The sequence below is a fragment of the Cicer arietinum genome, chromosome 8 (genome assembly GCF_000331145.2).
Source record: "Cicer arietinum cultivar CDC Frontier isolate Library 1 chromosome 8, Cicar.CDCFrontier_v2.0, whole genome shotgun sequence".
NCBI classification, from domain to species: Eukaryota; Viridiplantae; Streptophyta; class Magnoliopsida; order Fabales; family Fabaceae; genus Cicer; species Cicer arietinum.
Genome location: NC_021167.2, coordinates 17933377 through 17941030, shown reverse-complemented (window position 1 = coordinate 17941030; position 7654 = coordinate 17933377). Strand labels below are relative to the sequence as shown.

General features: G+C 31.2%; 1 long non-coding RNA gene across 1 annotated transcript; it reads right to left on the bottom strand.

Moving 5' to 3' along the window:
- Window positions 1-2307: 2307 nt before the first annotated feature.
- On the bottom strand, window positions 2308-5264 carry LOC101495428 (uncharacterized). Its single transcript, XR_190419.4, has 4 exons — window positions 4714-5264; window positions 4222-4331; window positions 3683-3854; window positions 2308-3304 (listed from the first exon to the last, which is right to left on the bottom strand). It is a non-coding gene; the product is annotated as an uncharacterized lncRNA (long non-coding RNA).
- Window positions 5265-7654: the final 2390 nt, after the last annotated feature.

Sequence of the window (7654 nt, the reverse complement as noted above, 5' to 3'; positions counted from 1 at the left end):
ATGATGAATGTTTTGCAGTAGCAAGAATTTTGAAATTTGAGTTTGATGTAATTTGAGAAATTGAATTTAATTGTGCATTTAACAGGACCAAATATGAAATTAATTGTTGCTTGGGGACAAGCAATAGATTAAGTTTGGGGTTGTGATAACTCTTCATCATATGCATATTTTTCCACTGTTTAAGTCTTATTTATCTTCAATCATTAGTTAAATTAAGGATTTATTTGATATATTCGGGTTATTTTTGTTCTTTGAATTCATTAATATGTTATGCTTGTATTTCAGTTATTAAGTAGGAATTTTTCGTAATTTTACATTGCGTTTTGTTTTAAATGCAGTGCTGAATTTTGGTGAAAAATCAACATGATATATGTGGAGTATTTCAGCCATATCTGGAGTTCTAGATGTCCAATTAGTGTCACTCCAAGTGCTAAAGAAAGCTAAGATCCATATCTACAACTTTCATGAAGACACCGGGACCAAATGCAGACGCAAAAGATACGAAAAATGCAAAATACATCAGATAGCAGATGATGTGCGCCTGGAGCGCGCCCTGCGCGCCTGGAGCGCATTTCTCATGTTTCAGTTCTGTCAACGCATGTCTGGAGCGCGCTTGGGGCACGTGACGCGCATCAGCAATCATAAAAACGCAAATTTTTACTGTTTATGCATCTTTTTCACTATTGGGAAGTTGGGAGACTTGTGCCCTAGCATAGAAACTCAAAGACGGCGTTTCTAACATCATTGGGGCAGTTTTATCAAGAATCATTCATGAATCCTTCTTGTAATTCTTCTCTAATCTTTATCTCTTTTATTTCTGTCATGAGTAACTAAACCCTATTTGTTAGGGATGAGTGTAACAAGATGAAACCCTTATTTTTATGATTTGATTTCTAGTTATATGAATGAGTTTATTGAATTATTTTTCTCATCTCTGTGCTTAATGCTTTTTATTGCTTGATCAACATTAAAATGTTCTACGATTTGTATTTTGAAACGGAAGTGGACTTTACGAATGCTTGAGATGAGAAATTCATAAATTTATAGTCTAGACATAGGTGCAGGTCATGAAACCAATTAAATTAGTTGCAAAGCAATAATTTACAAGAGAATTTCTATACGGTAATGCTTAATTCTAATTTTAAATCTACTAAGGAATTAGGGGTTACTTTGGAATTAAAGATTCTGTCACTAAGACATTAGGGCAAAAATAATAAAGAGAATTCGGTAATAATTCAATAAAGGAATTCAATAACAAGGATCAAATTCGACACCAAGGTTGGATTCGAAGTGAAACTCATCCCTGACATTTTTCTCATTATAAAAGATCAATTTTATTACTTTTGTTAATTTCAAATATTATTTCAATCAATTCGGAAACTTTTTGTTCAATTTCAGTAATTAAATATAATTCGATAGTAAAACGCAATCCTTGAGTTCGAAACTCGGTACTACCGTTTTAATTATTACTTGCAACGATTCAGTACACTTGCTGAAACGCTATCACTTCTCTATCTATCTAACTTTTTCAATCAACTATCAAACTGTTCACTAGTCGGGTGACACCATATTATCCATTGGTTGTTATTACCATCCATTGGGTTTGCTCTTATAAGACCAATTTAGATTTAGGCGCTTATAATTTTCTCAATAAGTATCTGACAATCTACTTAGAGGTTACTCCTCTAACTAAATTATTCAGTTGAACTATTTGATTGTTCACTAGTCGAGTGTCACCATATTGTCCTTTGGTTGTTGTTACCATTAATTGTGTTTACTTGTATACGACCAATTAAGATTTTAGAGTGTTTATAATTTTCTCAATAAGTATTTGACAATCTATTTAGTGGTTACTCATTTATCATTCCAATTTATTCAGTTGAACTATTTGGTTGTTAACTAGTCGAGTGTCACTATATTATCCCTATGTTTTAGAGTGTTTTTAATTTTAGTTAACATTTTACTCTTTTATCTTTTTTTTTTTTACTTGATTTGATCATTTATTTTAATGTTAAGTGACAATTTGATCTTTAATGTTTTAAAATGTCAACAATATTATCATTTTTTTATAAAAATTAAAAAATTCATCAAAATTTTCAAACAAAATCCATAAAATTAATTATCATATTCAATATAATGCAAATTTCATCAAATGCATAACTCAAATATTCAAATAAACTCATATTTTCATCTTCAACAACATTAAATTCATCAAATAAAGAATAAAAATGAGTTTATTTAAAGATTTAAGTTATAAATTTGATGAAATTTGCATTATATATTGAAGATAATAATCAATTTTATGGGTTGTTTGAAAATTTTGATGAATTTATTGAATTTTTGTAAAAAAAAAAAGATAACATTGTTGACATTAATTAGTAGAAAAACATGATTTAGCGTCGGCCAAAAGCCGACGCTACTAGGTCAAAAGCCGACACTAACGTTGTTTTAGCGTCTGATTAGCGTCGGCGTCGTGCCTAGGCTAAAACAGTCGAAGCTAATTATTAGCGTCGGCTAAATACCATCTGACGCTATTATAGCGTCAGCCAAGCTTACTCTAAGTCGACGCTTGGTATAAAATAGAACATCCGACGCTAGTTCGAAAAAATTTATGGCGTCAGACTACTGTCAACAAGTTAGTGTCGGATTGACCGACGCTACTGTCAACAAGTTAGTGTCGGATTGGCCGACGTTATGTATCTTCAACAATTGAAAAGTAAATAGCAATGAACATCCTTTGATTGCAATAAGCTCTCTGTTTCAAGCTTTCCCTTGTGCCTGCTCTTAGGGTCAACTGGATCAATCTATCAACATGTGTATATAATATGGATGATTACAACATATTTTCTAGTAAAACAAAAGAATATGGATGATTAGAAGTCTCAATGCATCATGGCAAGACACATAATATTGAAAAGTAAAAATGTAAACTGACCTCAAAATAACAGATATTTTGTGAAGTTAAATAGGTAAATGATATAATATATATCTGGTGAGACATAAAAAGAGTGTATATGCATTCCAAATAGCATGTTTATCCTAAAAAGCCAATGCTAAACTGCAACACGTTTTCAAATTGGCCAAGTTAATTAGTATTTGAGGTATAGTGAACAAAAACTACTACACTTAAAGAGATTAAAACACCTTTGTGTCAGTCATGATTCTAGTAGAGATAGTTGCAACTAGTGAAGAATCTAAACATCCAAATAATAAAACACTAAAACAAAACTTCACGATGGTTGATCAAGACATAAGGAACAATTTTAGGCAAAGCATCTGCAAGTATCTGAACTGTGCTTAATCCCTGTCAAAATATAGACATACATAAGAACAAAATATTACAATTAAATTTGACATAGACAACGACACATATATTAAGCTAACATTTAGCCATCTTGACGGTTCATATGTTCTTTCCATGAAAAGGGGAGAGATTTTTCACCTTTATATTTTTCAAAAGTGCTACATTACAGATAATGCAAATCAGAAATAGTACTTCCAGTTCACCATTTTTAACACTAGATCAAGCTTTGACCAAAACAACCCCCAACTGTTCAGTCTTGACAAATTTTTACAAAAAAGTAAATCAAATCATATGAAACCAACAAGTAAAATGTCTATTGATATCTTCAATGCTACGAGTGAAGAAAGTGTTATTTTTTCATATTAATTCATTACTTACACTAATTCTCTTTGTCTCTGATATCTTTCTGCATTGCATCCAAGGATTTAGTTAACTTTCCAATTTGAATATATGTCAAATCTTTGTTCTTCCACAAGGTTTTCTTTTCTTTATTCAGCTTCTTATTCAATTTCAGCAAAGTTTCGTTCTCTTGAAGTAGAGAAATTTTTTCCTGCATTTTCATGTGGATTTCAATAGAAATAGTAATGCAAGAAGAATCACTTAGCTTGTGGCTCCCAACTCTTATATTTATATATTAGGATGAGATTAAGGCTTGTTCACATAATTCCTAACCGATGTACTATTCCTAACATAAATAGATAAGCCAATAAACTAATATGCATTCAGACACTCAGACAAAAATGAAACAATTGACAATAATGAAAGTGGATTTTGCTTCTCTAAACTTATTAAAGTGAGTAAATTAATAGTTAAGATTATTAAAGAGGGCAACTTCTAAGAACAATTGTTTTGGGGTACAATCTAGTATGAAACGTGTTACACAATGAAAACTTGCTTATATAATGAAAATAAATCACCTCAGCAGCCTCTGAAGTTGAAGAAAGATACTGATATAATAATAATGCCGCAAGGCATCAGGTCCAAATTCAAGTGTGTTGTGCCAAATGTCCAAGTTCTGGCCAGTAACCTGCAGCAATAGTCATAGTATAGAATAACAAATCACTAAAATTAAGCACCAAATAGGAAGGGCAAAACCATCACTAAAATTGTATCCATGTCCACCATATATGAATTGACAGCATTTACGACGATTTATCACAGATTTGTCAGATTGTATCTAAACTAACAATTATTTCCTTATTAAATGAGTAAACCACGAAAATTATTTCTTTTCAGTATTTTCGCATCTTTTAGTGAGAAACATTATCAACTTAACCTAAGCAATTTGAACTAACTTTTATGCTTAAATTCAAATCATAAGCATTAACTTATGAAAAATTGACAGACAATTCAATTAATCTTTCAGAATCACAAGTAAGTAACAAAAATTGAAACGAAAGATGAGATACCGTCGTAGCTACTAGAATCAAAAGACATATGAAGATTCTTGTGCATGTCATAAGCACGGGAGGAAACACGTTTCAGGAACTCGTCGGAGCTTCCAGGAATTGTGTCGTCCATGTGAAACGCCTCCTCCACCTCCTCGTTTTCACCGGAGACTCCTCCGCCGCCGACGTTGCACGACACCTCATTTCTCCTCCTCGTTTGGCAGCAAGGTGCAAAGCAATACGCAGGGATTTGAGTTGAAGTTCAAGCTTTTTGATCACGTAAGGCTTCAAGTGATTTTAGGGATTTGGGGTTTTTCGCAAGATGAGTAATTTAGGAGTTTTTCGCATCAAGATGAATGAAAGCGCGATTTTACGGAACCTGAGATGGAGGGTGGTCATGAATGGGGAGGAACCTGAGATGGAGGATGGAATGTCAATTGGGGGAAATAAAACTGAGATGGAGATTGAAGGTTGGTTGAGATTTTGGGGAAAATGAAAATGAAAAGTTCTGCAAATTTGGGACTAAGAGTTTAGGAGAAAACTGAAACACTTTTAGAATGCAGGAGGAAACCCTAAACTTAAAAGAAATTTACTGAAAAAATATTTTAATTTTCCAATCAGAAAATGTAGCGTCAGCCATTCCGACGCTAAAAGGTTGATTAAAATTAAAAAATAAATAAGCGTCAGCCATGTTTAACGTAGCGTCGGCTTGACCGACGCTAATAAGTAACGAAAATAAAAAACGCTATTTAGTACCTTAGCGTGCGCATGACGGACGCTAATTGGCGTCGGTGTCAGTGGCCGACGCTAAATATGACAGCTAAAATATAAAAATTAAATTATTACTTAAAATTAAAATAAATGACCAAATCGAGAAAGAAAAAAAAAGATAAAGAACTAAAACGTTAACTGAAATTAAGTTAAGGGATCACATGCGCTATTTAGTCAATAAAATATTAGTATTCCTTAACAATAACTTGAATGGAATGAGTTTTTAAATGGATTATATTGCACTATTAATATGTTATTTATTTAATTTTATAAATTTAAAAGATTAATTTTTCATTCAATAAAAAAGAAAAAACACAGTCTCCATAAAAAAAAACACCCGTCTCCATACAGCACTCTTAATAATGATAACAAACACAAGTCTCCATAAAAATAAAAAATAAAAATAAATACAAGTCTTCAACAAAACAAAAAAATAATAAGAGTTAGAACTAGTCCCAACTTAATTGTTTAGAAAATATTAAAAGCTAAATTATCTATATAAGGGTAGTATAACAATTCCAGTTGCTCAGAATGCAAAGAATAATTGCACACTTGTTTGTTCTGCATTTGCAAGGAATCCGTGGCAATGTAGTAATGCACTTAATAAAAATTAATATAAGTAAATTTTAGATGGCATTACATTATAGATATGTCGAAATAGCAAATTATTCGTGAATTTTTGCGAACCGGTTAAGAATCGGAAACCGATATTAACGAAACGAGCCAATTCTTAGTTTGTAAAGTATACTAGCCGAATTATGTAACTCTGCTTTATAGTATGTAAATTACGAAACAGTCCCTATATTTTTTACAAGTTTATAATTTTGATGTTATATGTTTTCTATATTTTTTTATAAATTAGTTTCTAAAAACTTTTAAATTTTGTAAAATAATCCTTAAAAATTACAAAATAGCCTCAACTTTTAAAAAATTTCAATTTTGATCTAAATATAATTTTCATTTTTGCTTTAAAATTTATGAAATTTATAAAATTAGCTCATTTTTTAAAGAATAATTCTTTTATCCAAATAACAAAATTAAAAATAAAAAAAATCAATTTAAACATTTCAATCATTTAAAATTTTAATTTCTCTTAAACTTTTAATTAGTCAATCCAAAAACACTCTTAAGATTCTTATATGTGCGTCAAATTTTTAAGAAAAAAGGATAGTGGAATAAGAAAAGAAAATAATTTGAAGATTTTAATTAGGGTAGCAGGATAAGAAAAGGAAATAAATTGTGGATTTTAATTTCAATTTAGTGGGCTTTTTTATTTGTCATTTAGTGGAAGTTTTAAACCTCCTCACAATAAAAGAAAATCTATACCTTACCCAGAATCTGTTGTTACCAGCTTTCAAATTAAAAGAACCAATTGAACCACAACGAAGATAGAGTCACCGAAGAAGCGGGATTGTGCAAAATTGTTTGGAATGGTTGAAGAAATTGAATTTGAGGTTGACCCAGAAAAAGTTGTGCCTCTGTACACCAGTTTGGTACCCATTCCAATGTCAATTTTCACAAACGGGTTAGGTTTTTTGTTCCTCCCACTAAGGTCAGACGGGTAAATTTTATTTAATATTTTCTTGGCGCATAGCAAGTTAGGACTGATGCATTAAGTAGCCCAATGGCACATAACAAGTTGAAAATTATACCCTATATCGCCAATTGAATTTATATTTGAGATATTTCCAAAATATTAATGAATATATGTATTTATAATTGGTGATAATTGACATGATTTAGTTCTTGGTTGTATTTTAGATTCAAATCGGGAATATTCCGAGTTTGATTCTTACAAGTGCTTTTATTTTGCATAAATTATATTTTGAAAAGGCACAACTGTTGAAAAAAAATAAAAAGTCACATCTGGTGAATTCAAACCCAGGTTCTACAGGCGAAAAGAAGCACTAATCAGCCACCAAACCAGTGCAATGCTTCAATAAATAATTGAACGTTATATGCATATATCCCTTCGTAAAAAGTGGCAGAACCAAGAATTGCAACTCTTTCTCAAGTGACATTATTTTTCCTATAAAAAGGGTCACTTTGGACAGAATGTAAAAACGAATTCTAGTGATTGCCATCCACTTTTCTCACTCATTCTTATATGCTAAGTCATCTTATTATTTTCTTGTAAGACCCATAATTTTAAAGTACCCTTTTATGTATTTTTGGTATATTTTGGATTTTG